Genomic DNA, 20,370 nt, shown 5'->3' with positions numbered 1-20,370 from the left:
AGGGATCTTCCTGCTGGGAAAATGATAGCTCAGAAGAATTCGGCCTAGGAATAAGAGCAGTGTTCAACGTGGCTAAGTTGCAGTATGCTGTAGGGACTGATTTTGGGAAACCCCCTAACAAAGTGACAACTCTGCAACTGTTTGAAAGGCAAATTGACTTGTTAAGCCCTGGCAGTTTACACATGGCTCTCACCCCAGAGGATGAGATATTTGTCCAGCACTCGTCTCCACCAGATTCCTTTGTGGACAATGAGACAAAGCATCAGTATTTATTTTTCGTTTACCAGACCTGTACTTGAGACTCAAGTCACACAAAAACAAAGCCGATAACCACCTATGCCCTGCAGCATCTAGTTTAGCAGAAGTCAGAACATAAGTCAGCGGATTGTTATCTGCCTGTACCTCAAACTTTGCCCAATAGAGGTAGTCATGTAGCTTGTCTATAACAGTCCATTTTAACGCTAAGAACTCCAGTTTGTGTACTGGATAGTTATTTTCAGAAGGCGTTAGGCTTCTGCTGACTAAAGTTACAGAACACAACCCCTGACCTTGTTCTTGATACAACACACCTCACAGAACTTCACAGCATGCATCAATCTCTTACACATACGGTAACTGTGGGTCTGCAAAGGCCAACACAGGAGCCTGAGTAAGCCTATCTTTCAACTCTTTGAAAGCATCTTCACATTTCTCATTCTCCTAAAATGGATCAGAAGCTTAGCTAACATAGCTACTGTAACAGAGGTTTGACAGAAAATGCACTTGTGTAGTGATAATTTGAGTCCCTCACTTTGCAAGTGATCCAACACTTTGAGAAGCCTTTCCTCATGTTCCTCCATCAAAGATGACGAGGTCATCCAAATACACCAAGACTTCCAACAGGTTCATATCTCAGTCTTTTCCATAACTCTTTGGAAAGTCGAAAGAGCTCCAGAAGTGACATGCACCAAAATTGGACAGATAAAGGTGGTCTTTGTCAGCTTCGATTTGATAATATCCACTGCAAAGATCTAATACACTAAATCACTTTGAGGCAGGCAAGAACAACTACAATGCAGGGGACCGTGTATAGATCTGGGATAGTGTTGAGATTCAGGGTTCTGTAATCCACACACATCCATATCTGTCTGTTATTTTCCCTCACTTCTACAACTGGCGGGGTGTAAGGACTCTGCGACCCAGAAATTATGCCAGCATCCTTTAGCTTTTCCAAATGCTGTCTGACATCCTCAATGTTGGCTGGCGCAAGCTGTTGAGATCTTTCATGGAAAGGTTTATCCTCAGTCAATAAAAAAAAAAAACACCGGACTGAAGTAATCTTGTAGCAATGGTGTCACAGCTCGTTGAGGGTCTCGTGTGCGTGCATGGACCATCAGATTTCCGGAGGATGGACACCAGTTGGGACTGTTATGCGTGAAGGTGAAGCGCATTTTTTTTTCTGTTCTGTGGGTTAAGGATTTTATGGTTACATCAATGTTGAATCGTGGTCTATATAATTTAGCCTTAGGTACACAGTCTTTCTTGTATGTCATTATGTCACACTTTAATATAGGTAAAATGTTTCTCTCCACGTGGAATGTTAATGGGCTGGGACACCCTATAAAAAGAAGGAAGGTTGTATCTTTTCTTAAGCGTAAAAAAATTGATATAGTGTTCCTTCAAGAAACGCATCTTTCTGCACAGGATGCTGAAAAACTTCAACACAGATGATCAGAATTTTTTATAGATCTTGAGGGAAATGTACATGCCGCTGGGATCCTCTATGATATGGTTTTGTGTGGAGACTTCAATCTTTTAATGTATCCACTTATTCACTTAGCCACCAATTGCTCAATTGGGAACATTTTAGTTTCAGATCATGCTTTGGTGTGTTTAGAGATGCTGCCGTATACAGACAAAAGAAAATCATATAGATGCCGCTTTAATACATCCCTTCTGCAGGACCCAGCATTTCAACAAATGTTAAAGACAGAAGTTAATGTTTATGTGGAGGTCAGCTGGTCCTCAGTGTCCTCTGTGGGTGTGGCATGGGAGGCACTTAAGGCAGTTCTTAGGGGGCGGATCATACAATATGCCTCATTCATTAAAAAAATCAAAGCACAGGAATTCATGGAATTGGAAAAGAGTATTAAAAGTGCTGAAACAGAGCTGAAGCGCCGAATGTCATCCAATGGTCTTAGAGAGTTGACTCAGCTAAAATATAGGTACAATACTATTCTGTCACAGAAGGTTGAGTTTTGCTTATTCAGGGCAAGACAGACATACTTTGAGTTGGGAGACAAGGCAGGGAAACCTCTTGCCAGATACATACAGTAAAAGAGAGAGAGTTTTTTTCCACCATTCCTTCAGTGAAGTCTTCTGGAGGCAATATATTTAATATATTTATTAATAAGGCCTTTAAAGAATTCTATTTTGATCTTTATAGTTTCACGTCTTCATCAACCGATGAGAAAAGTTGACCTCTGTTGATACATATTTAAGATGACATTTCACAGCTATTACTTAGTTCCTATTTTCATAGTGTGTGTGTGTGTGTGGGTGTGTTTGTGTGTGTGTGTCAGTAACGGAAATCATGTGGAAAGGGTTTCCTGTTTTTCTTCTCTGAGTGTCTCAGGTCAAAAGTTGAACATCACTCCTCAGTTCTAGAACATTTTGTTTCATTTACATAATTAATGCAGAATCTTTATGTATGTCTTTCCAAATAAGGTAATGACTGATCTCATTGGATTATGTAGTTAGTGTACTGCTTTTCCTGTTCTTACAAAGATATATAATGCTGTGCTGAACAATAAAGTACGAGAAATCTCTGATGCATACTTAAGTGTCTGTGTCATTCATTTCTCCCCTCATGAGGATCCGGATCGAGACAGCGACTGCAGACCTGACCTGATACTTAGGGGCCAATCCTGAAAATTCCTAAGAGTCATTAGAACTTCCTAAATTGACGAATGATCAAAAAGACTTTCTTGACTCAGATATTACTTTGAAGGAGCTTGTTGAGAAAATTAAAGCCTTGCCAACAGGTAAGGCACAGGGGCCAGATGGTTTTGCCGCAGAATTTTTTAGATCTTATGTCACAGAACTGGCTCCACTTATGTTAGAAGTTTACACAGATTCATTAAAGTAAGGTGAACTACCGCCAACCATGACGCAAGCCCTGATCAGTCTCATTCTCAAAAAGATAAAGACCCAAATGAATGTAAAAGTTATCGTCCAGTTTCCCTGATCCAGTTAGATGAAAAAATATTGTCTAAAATTCTGGCTAATCGATTAAGCAGAGTGATTACATCTCTTATACATATAGATCAAGTGGGGTTTATTCGTGGTCATAGTTCTTCTGATAATATTAGACGTTTAATAAATACAATATTATGTGCTCAGTAGCGAATGATCAGACACCGATTGCTGCCATCTCACTTGATGCCAAGAAGGTGTTTGATAGGGTGGAATGGGACTATCTTTTCAAGATTTTGGAAATTTACGGGTTTCGGAACACTTTTATTGGGTGGATTAAGTTACTATATAAACATCCGTCAGTGGCAGTGCAAACTAATTAATTAATTTAAGATTATTTTTGCTGTTCTGTCTTGCCCTGGAACCATTAGAAACGCAAAAAGAAAAGAGGATGATTTTCCTGGTATTGAAGCAGGAGATGTGGTGCATAAACTTTTTCTCTACGCAGATGACATATTATTTATCTCCGACCCTAGAAGATCTATGCCTAGCCTCCACAGATTTATTAATTCTTTCTCCAAATTTTCAGGAGACAGGGTGAATTGGTCTAAATCAGAAGCTCTTACTCTGACAGCATATTGCCCTACCACAGCTTTCCAACTTGGCACCTTTCAATGGCCCAAGCAAGGCATTATGTATTTTATATCCAGCAAATTTGAGAGATTTAGTTAGAGTTAATTTTGACCCAATAATGAAAAGGTTCTTGTGTGATGTTGATAGGTGGGCTTCACTACATTTGTCTATGACTGGGAAGGTCATTGTTATAAAAATGAATCTAGAAGTTCCTCTTTCTTATTTTAAACAATTTGATAGAATATCTAAATTTTTTAGTTGGAATGATAAATGACCTTGGTTACATTTCAGTATGTTACATAGGCCAGTTGACAAAGGAGGTTTAGGCCTTCCAAAAAATTTTTTATTACTATTGTAATGTTCAGGCAGGTTGGCTGAAGACAGGACAAGACGAAGATGTATGAGAACCCAAGTGCAGTTTTATTTACTGTGCTGGTATCCAAAAGTGAATTCAAAACAAAACAGAATATAACCAGAACATAAACTAAACTAAACTAAACTAAACTAAACTAAACTAAACTAAACTAAACTTGACTATGAACAACACCTATACAATAATCATGAACAAAGATGTTACACCAACAATACTCAGTCACAGACAATGGCTAACATGAGGGCTTACATACAAACAAAAGGGTAACAAAATAACAAGGCATCCAATGACAAGACATAACTAATAACATACGGACCAATAACAGAACAGAACTGATAACAAGATAACAAGACTAATAAACCAAAGACCAATAAGAACAAGACACATAAAACATGAGGGAAACAGGAAACCACATGACAAAGACACATGACCAGACAAGGAAGTAAACAAATTTAAAAATAAAAGACATGAAGTCAAAACCATTATTCAAAACATGAACAAAACACACATAAACGTGACAACTATGCTTTCACTCTTAGACACTTGGCCCATTGGTTTCTTCCATCTGAGAGAGCTCCTCCCTGGTGCAACATTGAACAAGCGGTGCTTGCCCCAATTGTAAAGTCCTTCTATTAAATTGCCTAGAGAAGTAAAAATGCATCCCATTATTTCACACTTACATTCAGTATGGACAAGGGTATGTTCAATTTTGATACTTACCTAAACGTTTCCTCAAGCATATGGCTAAACCCCAAATTATGTATTGACAAGTCCCCCTTTTGCTGGAAAGAATGGATGAAAAGGGGTGTTGCTACACATATTTGAAAATATAACACAGCAATTTGGAATTTCTAAGTCTCAATTTTTCAGGTATTTACAGTTGCACCATTTACTTTGTACTATTTTTGGTGGTAGTACACAACCCCCTAAAGCTGCAGACACTATTTGTATGGCGCTCACAGCCTTTGGAAAGGGGCATGAAGCTTCAATGTATTATTCCTCATTAATACAGTCTTGGTGATGGGGCCTTGACAGCTCTTAAGAGGTTATGGGAAAGAGATTTGAACTTGGTATTGGAGGATGGGGAGTGGGAAAGAATTTTAAAAATGTTTAAAACTATGTCAAGGGAAGCAAGGGTATGCCTTATTCAGTTTAAGATTTTGCAACATTTCTATTGGACTCCCTCTAGATTGTTTAGGCTTAGATTAAAATAAATACATACCTGCTGGTGATGTCAGTTGGAGAATGGAGACATAGCTCGTGCTCTGTGGTTCTGTGCTAAGATTCTAGAATTCTGGTTAAAAGACCAGAATTGTATCTGTGAGGTTTTAGATACTCAAATTTCATTCTGCCCCAGACTATGTATATTGGGTGATGGGGCTGTTATTAAAGTAGGTGACAAATATATAAAAAGTTGGGTCCACACTAGTGTAATGATTGGCAGACAAATAATTCTTAGAGGATGAAAGTCAATTGGCACTCCCTCATTTCAAGAATGGTTCACCGAATTGGGCAGGGTGGTGGCATTTGAAAAGATGTCATACAAACAGCTTGGCAGATTAGATGCATATGGTAAGAAATGGGACAAATACATGACCTTTCTGGAAGGATCTCTGTGAGGGCCATATGAAGAGAAACCCTTCTCTCTCTCTCTCTCTCTCTCTCTCTCTTCATGTTTATATGTGTATACTCAGGCTTGGACCATGGGAATGTTTGTTGGGGGTTGGGGATTGGGAGGGGGATAGGGAATTAATGGGGGTTAAGGAGGATAAAGGTTGTCTCTGTGCATGTATATGTCACTTGTGTTTCAGAGCTGCTTTCACTTGATGAAGAAGCAGAAGGCACAACATCAACAGGAAACACACGAGCAATGGGCATACATCGCTTAACAGTGACAGGGCGAGTGGAGACATTCATGACAATGACACCAATTCTTTAAGAGTGTACAGCAGTAGATGGCTGACACTTCTGCACTCAACAACATCTCATCAGGAGATCTGGACTCTTCAGGTTGATCCACCAACAGTGTTTTAGTAGATGGCTCACCTGGGTATTTTAGGATTCCTGTAACCCTTGTGCTTTCACCTGGGGAAGATATCAAAGGCTTTAGGCATGGGAACCACACAGTACCTTGACAGTTCTCCACTGGCTTATCTGTCATAGCGATGACCTGCTCATATGCATCGCAATTACAGGACGCACAGCCAAAGTATGGAGAAAATCTTGTCCCACCTTTTCTTTGCATGCCTCAACCAGCTTTTTCACAACTGAAGTGTTTGTTCCCACCAGAATATCGACTTCACCTTTCATAACGGGGTCGGGACAGACCAACACAAGTGCATCAATGGTCTTAGCCACTCCAGCTACAGATCCTGGAAACTCAAGCTTCAGAGACAAACCGACATCACATGGGTACTGCTGAGAACTTAGACAATTGGCATTAATGGCACGTGCTTCAGATACTTGTCATAAAAGGATCAATACATAAGAGTGATTTGTGATCCACTATCAAGCAAAGCTTTTTCAGAACACCTTATATTGGAAAGGATAAAGCACCTTGTAATGGAAAGGATAAAGCAAGGCCCAACTAAGCCTGCATGGAGAACAGCTTTCTCTGCCTTTTCTTTCTTGCACTTTGTGGAACATGTCTGTCCCGGAGCTTCAGGCCATTCCTCTACAGAGCCCCAGGGTAGTTTCCCATCAGCTGTTTCAATTTGATGAGATGCTGATTCACTTTCCTCAAATTTCCCTCATTCCCACAATCACATTTTAGATGTCCATCTTCTCCACATTTAAAGCAGAAGTAGTTTGTGCTACCTCTGTTCGGTTTGGTGCACTCCTCTCTGTAGTTGCAGCTAAACTATGCATCTTGGGAGATTCATGAGCCACAGGTTCAACAGCAGCAGTCAACAAACGAGACTTTAACCCTCTAACTTCCTTCTCTAGTTTTTCAACTTCAAAGTCAGCTGAATTAGTTTTAGCAGAGGACTCATACTTAGTGGAGGATACAGCTACACTAGCATAAACTGAATTTCTGCTGTGAATCATGTTCTCTTCTTCTCCCACCTCTTTAAAAAGTTCAGTAAAAGACGGTGAGTCACACAGCTTGTGTGCCATCCTCAAGCGAAGACCTACCATGTCATTTGGAAGAGCTCCTCTGATTATTTGCTGAATACGAAGCTGATTCATTTAAGAGAACTCAATGTCTCTTTTGTGCAACACACTGTGCAACAACTTGTCCAATCTCAATATAAACATTGAGAGCTTTTCACCTTCATTCTGGAAAGTACTCCTAAACCTCAACATCAGATCAGCAGCATTTTCTGTGGTACCAAAAGCTGTCTCAAGTGCACTGAGATAATCACTAGAATTATCTGAGGGATTTACAGTCTTTTCAAAAGTCACAATATCTGCTTCAGGACCCCTTAGACATTCAACAAGTCTCTGTTTCTTGATATTATCAGAACACTGCCATTCTTCAAGAATGTGTGTTGTCTGTTCAGCCCATATTTTGTACTCATCTTCACTATTTGGTGTGGGTGTTACCCCTGAGAAGGTACAGAGCTTTCTGTAGCTTTGACCTTCAGCAGGTGAAACCACATTATACTTTTGAACAAGAGAGTTAATAGCCCCAACAAGCTCAGTGCTAAGGGGAAGTGAAGGGGAAGCTACATCAGCTAGGGATTTTCCCTCTTGCTGTAGAAAAGAGAGTAACTTAGTATGGAATCATCACCTCTATTGTGTGCAGGTTTTTGAGTTGTGACACTAACAACATGTGTGCACCATGAACCTACATTGGGTCCTCCAATTACTGCAGGGAGAGAAATTTCAAAATCCTTTTTAGAAGTTTCAATCAAGACAAACTGCTGCCATTTAGTTACATCAGAACAATGACCACGCACTTTGGTCTTACTCATGCCTGGAATGGCATCAAGCACATTGTGCACAATTTTGTCTTCACAATCTGAAGGCACATTGCTCAAAATAATGATGTTCTCAAGTGCAACACATTCCTCATTACATCAAGCAATGATCTCATTGATATCCATATTGCTCATCTGCCTCTTTATACAGTAGGCCTATGTGTGCAGAAAAACCTGTGAGAATAGGCATAAAACAAACAAACAAACAAACAAAAGTGCTCAGCATTAAAGATCTTCCACACTTTACCCATAACAATTCACAAAATACACAGTATCAAAATAGACCACCCCAAATTACCAAAGAAAAACATAGTAAAATAACAGTTTCTCACTTTTTAATTTCAGGAAAGGAAAAAAACTGTAATCCATCCCGGACGAGCCCCCACAAACGTAACACTCACAGATCATCTGGCTCTGATGGGAAACAATTAAATTAAACTACTGTTGAGATGCACATCTAAACAATTTCGGTCAGAAAAATGTTCAATAACACAGAATATTATTTAGAAATACTCAATATCCGGGTTCAAATACGTTAAGGAAAATTTGGTGGTGACACAATGCAATTACTCAATTAAGTACCTCAAGATCAGATAAACTCTCAAAAATATCAATTCTGTGAGAATAATTGAAAATACACAAGAGTGAAATCAGAGCTAATCGGGGATATATATTGAATTTGTATCTTTTTGGATGTTTTGAGCACTGAATTCAAGTTCAACAATCAATTCAACCCTACAATTTGAACAAAAGTAAAACAGATAAAAGGAAACACCCAGCTGGGCATTTTGAGTCTTTCGTTGGCATGTATGGTTGGAGCTCATGTTTGTTCAGAAATTATTTGTACTCACGAAATCCAGGTGAAGCATGGATTGTGAAGCAACAAACAGCAAAGTTCACAAACTCTGATGAGAAAGAGAGAACCACAGATCCAATGTTTCTGATGTCCATCCACGAAGAATCTGGCATGATGACAATGAAGCATGATGAAATAATACATGCAGGCCGATCATCCAACAGGCCTCTGAGAAAACAAAGTTTTCCACCAAAAGCAGGCCCGTCTGCTCATATTGGATTTCTCACTCGCTCCGAGTGAGGCAATACAGTCTTAAATCCATCAGTATATCTGTGATTAAATTTGAGCTAGAGTACTGTCTTTCTTTCCTGTATTTTGTGTAATGGATGTACTTAAATCAAACAGTTCTGATGAAAATGCACAAGAATTACTTCTCTTTTACGCACATCTCTTCGCGCTCTTTCCTGATCTGGGCGCATAATCACAGAGTCCCAGTGCAATCTCAAACCCCGCTCCTTGAACCTCAGAGGTTAAACAGTAAACTTCTCCCATTGACTAAAAATTAGATTTTTACCTCAAAACACCAATTTACTGTTTTTTTTAAAGGAATATTTCACCCATAAATGTAAATTCTCTTATCATTTACTCACCCTCATGCCATCCCAGATGTGTTTGACTTTCTTCATCAGAACATCTCAGCTTTGTAGGTTCATACAATGCAAGTGAATTGTGATCAGACCTTTGTAGCTCAAAAAATCACAAAGGAAACATAAAAGTTATCCATAAGACTCCAGTGTTTAAATCCATATCTTCAGGGTGACGTGACACCATGCGAGAAGCAGATGTGTGAATCACGAGCTCTGCGCACTTTGCTGTTTTTTTATTATTTTCATGTTATAATCCGGTGATATTCAATACACCCAGTACATATTTGTTCTTTGAGATAAACATAGCAAAGAAGTAAAAATCCTCTGGCTCTGGAGACATTAAAAGACACTTACGTGCTCAAGATGAAATCTCTGTGCCTGCAGACCGGGTACTCGATTTGGACGGCACGTTGGGAGATGGAATCCAGCGTCAACTGTCCAACATCTCGGTGATGCTGACGAAGGTTGTTGCAGACTTGGAGGATCTCACTGTAATACGTCGATCGATTACGGCAATGGAAACAAAATTCTCTGAGTTGGTCACAAGAGTGACAGAAGTTGAAAAGCAGATCGATTGTCTGGAATCATCAGAAAGGGAATTATCCGCTAATCCGCCCGTGTCCAAAATAGTCATGGACATTTTTTGGGAAAAACTTGAAGATTTGGAAAATAGGAGCCGAAGGAATAACATACGAATTGTTGGAATTCCTGAGCATGAAGAAGGCAGAGATATGGTGAAATTCCTAGACGAGCTCTTCCCGAGTCTGTTCGACATAACAGGCCATAAACTGGAAATCGAGCGAGCTCACAGAGTCCTGGCTCGCAGATCTGCTGAGGGAGACAGGCCCCAATCAATTCTGGCCAAATTTCTGAGATCATCCAATAATGATAGAAATGAAGGATGTTGCAAGCCGCTGGCACCCCTCATGATATAAAATTGGGAGGAGACTTTAATCTATTGATGGATTCAGTCCTTGATCATAGTGAAGCAAAAGTGTGTAAGCCCCCTAGAGCAACATTGATGCTTTACAGAATGTGTACAAATCATGGTCTTACAGATATTTGGAGACTTTTGAACCCATCTGGGAGGGACTATACATTTTTTTCATCAGTCCATAAGATTTATTCGAGAACATATATTTTTTATATATCTAAATCCCTCATTTCATCTGCTGTTGATTGCTCAATTGGAAATATCTTAATCTCAGATCACGCCCTGGTGAGTTTAGAGGTGTTGCCTCATACGGAGAAAAAGAAATCATGTAGTTGGCGCTTTAATGTATCCCTTTTGCAAAATCCTGATTTTCAACAAATGTTAAAGGCTGAAATCAGTGTTTATATGGAGACCAAAGCACAAGAACTCGTGGAATTGGAAGAGAATATTAAAAGTGTCGAGGCAGAGCTGAAGCGCTGAATGTGGTCTAATGGCCTCAGAGAACTGACCCATTTGAAATACAGATATAATACTATTTTGTCGCAGAAAGTGGAGTTTTGGTTATTCAGGGCAAGACAGTCATATTTTGAGTCGGGGGGCAAAGAAGGAAAACTTTTGGCTAGATATATAAAACAGAGAGAGTGTTTTTCTACCATTCCCTCAGTGAAATCAGCTGGTGGTGAACTATTTAGCTCAGCCATTGATATTAATAATGCTTTTAAAGAATTCTATCTTGATCTCTATAGTTCCACATCTTCGTCCACTGATGAAAATATTAGGAACTTTGTGGAATCATTAGAACTCCCTAAACTGACGATTGAGCAAAAAAACTCTCTTGATTCTGAGATAACCTTGGAGGAGCTTGACGAGGTAATTAAGGCCTTACAGATCACGCAAGGCTCCGGGCCAGATGGCTTTGCCACTGAATTTTTTAGATCTTATGCTACAGAATTGGCTCCACTTATGCTAGAAGTTTATACGGAATCATTAAAGAATGGAAAGCTTCCCCCAACCATGACACAAGCCCGGATCAGTCTGATTCTTAAAAAGGACAAAGATCCAAGCGAGTGTAAGAGTTACCATCCAATTTCCCTGATCCAGCTAGATGTAAATATTTTGTCAAAAATTCTGGCTAACCGATTAAGTAAAGTTATGACATCTCTTATACATATAGATCAGGTGGGGTTTATTCGGGGCCGCAGCTCTTCTGATAACATCAGGCGTCTAATCAATATCATGTGGTCAGTAGCGAATGATCAGACTCCGGTCGCTGCCATCTCACTTGACGCCGAAAAGGCATTTTATATGGTAGAATGGGATTATCTTTTTAAGATTTTGGAAATATATGGGTTCGGTAATACTTTTATTGGATGGATTAAGTTACTTTATAGACACCCTGTAGCAGCGGTACAAACAAACAAATGGATTAATTTCAGATTATTTTACTCTGAATAGGGGCACCCGGCAGGGTTGCCCTCTTTCCCCATTATTGTTCTGTCTTGCCCTGGAACCATTAGCAGCCGCGATAAGAAAGGGTGGTGATTTTCCAGGGGTGGTGGCAGGAGGTGTGGCACATAAGCTTCTGCTTTACGCAGATCATATTTTATTATTCATCTCCGACCCTACTAGATTTATGCCTTGCCTTAGACTTGACTTAGAAATTTTTTGGGGGGGTGTTATAAAGGGTAATAAGTTGATTCCTAATGCATAATTTTATGGTTAAATTTATTTTTGTCTGTCTTGGAATCAATAAAAAAAAAAAAAATGACAGAGATGAGACATTCTTCTAAATATCTTTGTATTCAGCTAAAGAAAGAAAGTCATACACATCTAGGATGGCACGAGGGTGGAGTATTGAGATCTTTTGAAGATTTGATTCAACATTTTGGGATTCCCAGATCTCAATTTTATAAGTATTTACAACAGCGCCACCTGCTCTGCTCTGTTTTTGGGAGTAGCATACACCCCCCTAGAGCGGCAGATACTCTGGAAGTGGTGATTGCTGCTTTTGGGAAGGGTCATGAGGCATCAGTGTATTACTCCCTGTTAATTCAGAGTCTGGGGGATGGAGCTTTAAATTCTCTCAAAAGATTATGGGAGAAAGATTTAAACTTGGTATTGGAGGAGGGAGTGTGGGCAAGGATTCTAAAAAACATAAAGTCTGCATCTAGAGATGCAAGGGTTCGCCTTATGCAATTTAAGATTTTACATAGATTTCATTGGACCCCTTCTAGATTGTATAGGCTTGGTCTTAAGGACACACCCATCTGCTGGCGATGCCATACTGAAAATGGAGACACCATCCATGTTTTTTGGGGGTGCCTTAAGATCCAAGAATTTTGGCTGAAGGTGCAAAGTTTTGTGTGTGATGTGTTGGGCACTCAGGTCTTGTTCTGCCCCAGACTCTGTATTTTGGGAGATAGGGAGGTCATGGATTTGGTAGATAAGTACATGAAGGACTGGGTTTTGACCAGTGTGATGATTGGTAGGCAGGTTATTTTGAGGAGCTGGAAGTTGGATAGAGCACCCTCATTCCCGGAGTGGTGCGCAGAGATGGGGAGGGTGGCTGCCTTCGAGGAGGGGTCGAGCATTAGGATGGGGGTTAGGGAATCTTACAATAAGAAATGGGGCAATTATTTAGCATTTTTGAGGGAATCTCGAGGTGGGGCAGTGGAGGAAGTAATTTAGAGTTTTATTTTATGTTGTTGTTTTAGTTTTCTGTGTGTGTGTCTATATTCTATTGACCACAGGGGTGTTCGTGGGGGGGTCAGGGTGGGTTGAGTGTTTGGTAGGGGGAGGGGATATAGTGGGGGTTTAATGTTTAAAGCGTTTGATTCATTATATAGATGTTGTTGTATTTTTTGTGTTAATTTATGAATCAATAAAAATGTTAATAAAAAATAAATTAAAAAAAAGACTCACCTACCTGCTGGCAATGCCAGTCAGAAGACGGGGACACAACCCATGTTTTTTTGGGTTGTATTAAGATTCAGGAATTTTGGTTGAGGATCCAGCGTTTTGTGTGTGACGTACTGGACACTCCGTTTTCATTTTGCCCCAGACTTTGTATTTTGGGTGATGGAGGGGTCCTGAATATAGGAGATAAATACATGAAAAGCTGGGTCCTAACCAGCGTGATGATTGGTAGACAGCTAATCCTTAGGGGATGGAAGTTAATTGATGCACCCTCATTTCGTGAGTGGTGCACCTAGTTGGGTAAAGTGTCAGCTTTCAAGGAGATGACTTCCAGACGACTGGGGAACCTGTTGAGTTATGACAGAAAATAGGTGTTATTTGTCTCATTTGGAGAGGTCCTAGTGTGGGGCATTGGAGGGAGACTTTTTTTTGGGGGGGGGGGGGGGACTTAGAAATTTTTTGGGGGGGTGTTATAAAGGGTAATAAGTTGATTCCTAATGCATAATTTTGTGGTTAAATATATTTTTGTCTGTCTTGGAATCAATAAAAAAAAAAAAATGACAGAGATGAGACATTCTTCTAAATATCTTTGTATTCAGCTAAAGAAAGAAAGTCATACACATCTAGGATGGCACGAGGGTGAGTGAATTATGATTTGTGGGGGAACTATCCCTTTAACAGAAACTAACATTTAAAACACTTAAGAATGAAATAACATGAATTATGCAAAACCCAACATGTTTATGTAACCCTTGTTCTGCGATGTCTGCACCATAGGCCCCCTCTTCTTCATTAATTGAGTCTCTGGGTTGTGTTAGGGTGTGAGTGAGAAAGGAGAGGGGACACCAGGCGTTGCTGTGTTTGAAGCTGGGCAGCTCTTTTATTCTCTTCTCTCTCTCCACATCAGGCATAATGGGAAAAGCAGGATTCCCAGAGGGAACACAAATTTAGTTTACATATTAAATGTAACAGAACAGATAATCCCTTTTTCATAAAACAATTTAAAATAAAGTGGTAGTATGTGCATTGGATATGATATACAATTAATAGCAACAGCTTCAATGCTTTACTGAAGGGCTCAGTAACATAATTTGGACTATAAAGAAATTACAGCTACCCCTAGTGGGTGTAGGCCTTAACATCTTCCCTATATTTACATTTTATAAACAATTTCTCATTATGAATTTCATCTTACAATTAATTACATGACTTTAGCAGGGCTCTACTTATAACATTTGCTTTTCTGTAAAACTAAGGCAAATAGAGGCACTTTAGCTAAAGTTGTTTGCTTTTCTATATTTGTTTTTTGATAAACATCAGGAAACAGCAAACATACATTTTAAAAGTATCTTTTAGAAGTATGAAAATCAAGTGACTCTTTCGGAATCCTTTGCGATTTACAGTATATTTATTCAAATAGCAAAACATGAGTTTAAAAATATATATATATATTGAAGAATGAATGAAAGCAGAGCAGAGTGATTTCAATCAGGTTACATACAGTTGACTTTTTTTGGGACTTGGTCAAAGTCTGAAGCAATACCCAAAATCAACAACAAATTCGGAAATACAGAAGGGGGGGGGCAAAGAAAAAGAAAAAACATTAGAGAAAACAGGCAAGATCAATCTCCTCATTCATGCCATTGGGTACTAAGGAGTTTAACTCAAAAATCCAAAAAGCCTCTCTTTGTAATCATTTCTTGTCCCGAGTTTATCTCTAAACTCAAAGGACTAAATGTTGATTTAAAAACACACTAATTTTTTTTTTTGTTCTTAGAGATCAAAACTCTATCGAGTGCAGTTTCCAGCCAATTGATGGGATAACCACGTGACCTGAAATCTCTATTTAAAGTCTGAGTTTTGGCTTCAAAGTCTTCTATATCAGAACAGATATAATAAAGTCTTGTAAACTGACTATAAGGTAGGCCATGTTTCAGAGAGGTAGGATGAGCATTCTTGGCATGTTAGAGACTGTTTTTTGCCATTTCTTTTCTGGAAAGGGAGGACACAATTTGCCCATCAATAACTGAAATACTGGTATCTAAAAAATTGACATCTATGGTACCCACATGATGTGTAAACTTGATGGATGGTCTTAGACAGTTCATATAGAAAACAAAAGTTTCAAAATCAGTTGCTGAGCCTTTGTAAATTACAAAACAATCATCAATATATTTTTTAAATCAAATTATATTCTCTGTGAAAGGATTGCATTTCCACATATATTTGTCTTCAAGGTAGCCAAGATATAAATTGGCATAATCAGGGGCCATAGAGGTGCCCATGGCTGTACCCTCAATTAGTAGAACTTGCTGTCAAATAGAAAATAATTATTTATCAATACAAGTTCAGCCATATCTATAATAAACGTAGTAAGCAGACCATCATCATCAGTGCATAGATCAAGAAAACACTCCAGTGCCAAAAGACCTCGGTATGAGGAATATTTGTATATAAAGAGGTAACATCCATAGAAGCGAATATGACATCTTCATCTAAGTTATAGCTGACAGACACAGAAGAAAGTCTGTTGTGTCTCTAAGGTAACTGGGAAGAGATGTGACTATGGGTCTCAAAACAAAATCAACAAAATTAAAAAGTGGTTCTGTGAGGCTGTTATTGCCCGCCACTATAGGTCGCCCAGGTGGATTAATTAAATCCTTATGTACTTTGGGCAAGATATAGAAAGCAGGCTTAGTGGGAGTGTGATTGACAAGATACTGTAGTTCTTTGTCAGAGATCAATGCACGTGAATGTGCTGTCTTAAGAAAAGTCTCAATTTCTCTTTGAATCTGTGTAGTGGTCTGATGAAAGAACTCTATTGTAAGTGGTATTTTGTAATTGTTGGAGAGCCTCCTGGTTATAGAGTACTTTAGGCAAAATCACCAGACCACCTCCTTTATCTTCAGGCTTCACCACAATATCCTTATCTCTACACAATTTTTCAAGAGCATCTTTTTCAGATGTCATAAAATTGGACTTTTAAGGAAGAACCAATAATTAACACATCAACATCTCTTTCCACTAGTCTACAGGAAGTATTAATCGAAGGATTAGAAACAGTAGGACAAAAAGTGCTCTTTGGCTTAAATTTCTCACGGCCACTATAGGTAAAAGTATTTTCTTGATCTATTTTGGTATGTTTGTAGAAGCATTTCAATCTTAATGATCGGAAAAAATTTTACAATTCCGTTTTAGGAATTATGGGAACAAAACTAAGACCTTTGTTCAAAAGGCTTACTTCATGAGGCTGTAGTATAAAAGCACCCATGCATTTTCCAAACCAAAGTCCATCCACTCCAACATGGAACAACCCACTCGAATTTGCACAGTAATATTTACTTTTGCCTTCAAAGTTGTTTGGCGTCACTTGCGTAACAGAAGTCACAATGTCTACATTTACACTGACCATTAGGACAAAACTACAGTTCAGGGTATATATTTAAGAAATTAAACTCTCGCTTTTGGAGTTGAGGTTATTCCTTTTCTTTCGGCATGAAGCTCTGGGCTGCTGTCGCTGTTCTTGGGCTCCTGATTATGGGGATATGGGCAAAGGGGGATAAGGGTAAGGCAATACATCGTCATTAAAGAGGTCTGTGTGATGCTGGTTGTATCAGTTTTTCTCATTTTCACATGAAAATGAGCTTCGCGAAAAGGTTTTCTGCAGGTTCAACACTACTGGTGAAGAGGTGCAAACTTCTAGCAATCATTTGCAGCAGATCGCAAGCTCATTTGCATGTGAAAATAATGAGTGGGAAATAAGCGGCACATTTGTAGCAATTTTGTCAGAACTCTAGATTAACAAGTTGCATTTGACATAGCTATTTTAAATTTGACAATGGAGAAGCAGTAGTAATCTTGTCGTTTTTTTATATTAACAGTGCATATACAGTTAATATTTTGAATAAATGGTTTGACTTCCCCTTATAGAAAGGTGAACTAAACATGTATCTCTTGAAGTTGGACTTGGAGGAGACCAAGTGTCATGTCTTAGATCCGACACCAGAGCCAATGCCAACACAGACCAAAACCTTTTGCGGTGAGATCCATTTAACTAGCTTCAGTTTGTTTACATTTACGGTGGTATTGTTTGTTTGGCTAAAACAAATCACATGATGATGTAGAACCTTTTAGACTCCAAGGCCCCCTGGTTGAAAACCACTGATCTTTAAATATTGTTCTGGTCTACTTCTAGGTAGTTGAAGCAGACTGTGATTTTGCCATCTAAGAAACAAATCAAGGTCTGTCTGTTGTGGCATTCAAGTGTAAAACAAAAACAGGTAAAAGGACAAAAATACAATGTAAAGCAAAAAAAATTGTATGCTTGTTTTAATCTGTTTAGCTACTGTTGTAGAAAGAAAGTTTTAGTCTAACTTTTGTTTTCCTGTTGTGTCTCAATTCAGCTCAGGACATGTGCGGAGGCTGCCTTTACCTCATTCATTTGAATGACACAAATGGTCTCAAGCTTGTTGAAGCCTCATTATGTGATTTTAATAAAAAGCATAATCTAAATACTAAATTTGCACTTCTTGAAATTGGACGACTTCAAGCCCAGGTAACATAAAATTGAAGAGGTAACATAAAGATCTTCTGGTTTCTTCTGATATGGTTCTCTGACCAGTCTTTTCTGGGGTTCTTGGTGGCTGGCACAAATACTTTGCCGAATACGGCATAATTGGGACTAACTGCACTTGTCATGATGATGATGAATGCATCCCCCAGAATCACACTGTTGCAGTAAGCACACTTACAAAAACAAGAAAACAAGGCACAGTACTTTGGCTGTTGAATATACTGTATGTATAGATGTGTCAAAGGTTTTTTTTTTTTTTTTTTTACTGTCTAATCCACATTTGTGACACTCTTTTTTTAGACCCATGGCTTCTGCCAAGCTGATGGTTCTGCTAAACAAACACAATACAACAAAGTTGACAGCAAAATCCTCAACACAGTAACACCTTGTCTTCATATACATTGACATAATGTGCACCTACTGTAACTTGTAAAAATCACATTGGAGAACATTGGTTTTACTCAGTATCATACCATTCCAATTTTATCAGGAGTCCTAAAGTCTGAGAACACATTGAAAATCTTGGAGTCAACATATGGGGCTCTGTTTTCGTGAGCATGCAAAGCGCAGCGCTACGTGCAACGACTGTCAACAATTTTCGTGAGAGTGCTAATTCTAACCGCAATTTCCATGCCAGTGTAAAGCACAAGTGGGCATGGGTGGGAGTGTTTGCGCTATTGTGGGTGTATGTGCACAAACTGTGGGTGTATTGTATGTTAATGAAGTGCCGCAAAGCGCAATTTGCTATATTACGAAATACGTTGTTGCACTAAGACCATGTCTTAACTTAGCACAAAGTTTAAACTCAGTTCCTGCATTTGCAGTTTGGAGATTCCACCAGCAGGTGGTAATAAAGTTCAAACTCTGATTGTCAGGGACATAATTTGACATTCCACTATATTTTCAGAGTTTTATATGAGTCTTATATGGAAAAAAAAAAAAAAAAAAAAAAATTATGAGATTTGTGTTAAACTATCTATAGGTCATGGTATATTTTTCAATTATTATTATCATGTTTAAATTTACAGTTGTATTTATGGTCTAATTTGTAAGTCTAAAGGTATTTTTCCACCTGTTGTTGTAGAGTGATGTTTAAGTAATTGTAAAAGGGGCCGGTGGAAGAAGCTGGAGAGAGTAAAATGTTTGGAATTGGTAGGCTATTGTTTTTTGACCACTTCCTTATTTTTATTATATTTTCGTTTCTTTTGAAGTATAATTTCAATGTAGAAATATTTTTGGTTTATTTTTATCGTGTTTCAGTAAATTAATTTAATTTATCAAAATTGACCACTGTTAATACTAGCCATGATTTGTGTGTCAGTAGATGAAAATGATTAATAATACTTACACTCTTTGTAATTTAACTGAGCCTACATCCAAATTCTCAAGGACGCATTTTAATGCAAAAACAAAAAAACAAAAAAACGTATTTTTCTATTCTTCTAATTCACTACAGTCCATTTACACTACCAACTTCTTATGAATGTGCCATCTTGGTTTTTATCGCTGGTGCTTGAGGGAATTAACTATATAATTGGATGCAGGTAGTGGAATAATAACCAGAGAAAACCTCAGAATTAAATTGCACATAATCCAGCACATTTGCGCATTGCGCGTGCGATTTCGTCAAACCTACATGTACCTAGACTTAGCGCACGCTTGCACAAAAATACCAAAATTTCATGCCCATACCCACTGACATTGCGCTTATGACTTTTGGCGTAGCGCTGCACTTAACGCTAGTGTTCTTAAAATAGGGCCCATAATTTGATGTTAACAAAGTTTTTTCTGTTTTCTTTGTTTTACATTCTGAATAATAAAGAATATCCTTACTTCTATTGAATATACCTACAAATATAATACATATCAAATACTATATGAAGAAATTCAAAAACATTTCACTCAAATAGTTATGTAGATAGTATAATTTGTAATGAAGAAAATATTTGTAAATTAGAAAAATTCAAAATAGAAACATTGTCACTAGTGGTCTCAAACTTTCGGACCCCATGTACTGTACATAGATGATTTCTAGGATGTAAACAACAACAAAGGAATTAGAATGCTGCTGGCCTGGGAGCGCTTCCGGTATCATTACCGGATCCTTTAAATAAGGTTCTGAGTTCACATATTTTTTCAAAGAACATCAAAGGTTTACCTGAAGTGCCTTATCCAGACTTGTTGTTGATGCTGAGCATCTACGCGAGAGAGGCGATGAAATTGCATTGTTTAGATGCTCACAGTTATTTCCACAGCAGAGAGATCGTGAATATTGGATCGGTCCTATTATAATCAATGAAGCCGTTCAATGAAGTTGTCTCGTTTTGGATAAAATCTTCTGCTAAATGACTAAATGCAATTGTAAATGACTTGCGCAGCTTTACTCATTATAATGGGAGCG

At 38.5% G+C, this 20,370-nt stretch overlaps 1 long non-coding RNA gene across 1 annotated transcript; it reads left to right on the top strand.

Annotated features, from left to right (window-relative positions):
- Positions 1-16,769: 16,769 nt before the first annotated feature.
- Positions 16,770-18,146, top strand: LOC127441664 (uncharacterized). Its single transcript, XR_007897350.1, has 4 exons — positions 16,770-16,961; positions 17,327-17,435; positions 17,592-17,676; positions 17,800-18,146. It is a non-coding gene; the product is annotated as an uncharacterized LOC127441664 (long non-coding RNA).
- The last annotated feature ends 2,224 nt before the right edge of the window (positions 18,147-20,370 follow it).

The sequence above is a fragment of the Myxocyprinus asiaticus genome, chromosome 5 (genome assembly GCF_019703515.2).
Source record: "Myxocyprinus asiaticus isolate MX2 ecotype Aquarium Trade chromosome 5, UBuf_Myxa_2, whole genome shotgun sequence".
In the NCBI taxonomy this organism is placed as follows: domain Eukaryota; kingdom Metazoa; phylum Chordata; class Actinopteri; order Cypriniformes; family Catostomidae; genus Myxocyprinus; species Myxocyprinus asiaticus.
This window is presented reverse-complemented; position numbering and strand designations above follow the sequence as displayed.